The sequence below is a fragment of the Brassica oleracea genome, chromosome C5, assembly GCF_000695525.1.
Source record: "Brassica oleracea var. oleracea cultivar TO1000 chromosome C5, BOL, whole genome shotgun sequence".
Lineage (NCBI taxonomy): Eukaryota > Viridiplantae > Streptophyta > Magnoliopsida > Brassicales > Brassicaceae > Brassica > Brassica oleracea.
The window spans coordinates 15,312,342-15,313,638 of NC_027752.1; positions in this window are offsets into that span (position 1 = coordinate 15,312,342).

The window sequence follows — 1,297 nt, forward strand, 5'->3', positions numbered from 1 at the left end:
CCAAACCGAAACCGACTCAAAACATAGGTTTGGTTTGGGTCCGGGTTGAGAAAAAAATTACCTAATAGGTATTTTTTTGGGGGCCTGCGGTTCTTTGTTTGAGTTTGGATCCTACCCGAGACATAGTTGAAAATATTTTGTGTATATTAAGTATATTAGGGTATTTCGAATATGTTTCTGGAATTACATATATTTTTTAAGTTTTGAGTTTGGATTTACAATAGTTTTGGGTTTCAGGTAAAATTTGAATTTTTTAAAGAAAATTAGGTAATCGGATAAAATTTTGGGTATTTTTTTGTTCATCGGATCAGATTTCGAATAAAATTTTCGATTTTTTAGATATTTAAATATTTTTGGATTTTTTGGAGTTTAAACTTTTTTCATGTTTTGGGTATTTTTCATATTTTTAGATAATTCGAATCTTTTTGAATCCTAAATACCTTAAATGATATGTCCAGATCTGATATACTTACCATTGAGTTTGTGGAAATATGTGAAATATATACTGCAAAGCTTTATTTATACTTATAGGTTATAACCCGTTCTATGACGTGATATTGTAAAAATTATAACCAAAGAAAAAAAACACTTTAGCAGGTTAACATGGAACTATAAACCGAGAACCAACAATGAATCAAAACCGAAGCAAAAAAAACTCAAAACTAAATTGATATTCACAAATAACTAAGTGGTTCCTATATATCTAAAACCGAAAAATAAAAATCGAACCTTTAGCAAATATATTATTTTTTTGATAAATATAGATTTCAAATATGGTGGTTTATACAAATTTTTAAAATGTGATATTTTTTCAAAATATAGTGGTTTCCATTTCTCTGTTGAAAAATTTAATATTAATCTACTTATGTAAATTATTTGAAATTTAATAACAATATAATTTTAGATAATAATTTTTCAATCATAAAGATATTTAACAAAACTGTGAAATTGTTTTTAGAACTCATTTCTGAAACACTTAAAGAAAGAAACCATAGTACTTTTCTATTCAAAGAGACACTTAATCATATATAACATGAATATGTTTGCATGTCACGTAATTGCAATAGGAGATGGACCTGAGAGGTTATAATATTTCATGTCTTACTATTACATAATACATAATTAAGAATATTATAATATTTTATAGTTTTCATGTGAATATTATATATTTTATGCCTCACCATTTTGTAGTGCAATTGTATTGCGGTATTAATTTTTTTGTTTTATAAATTTATATTTGTTTTCTGTTTTAAGTGTTCTATATTTTTTTTTTATAAATTTACATTGCAGATGTATC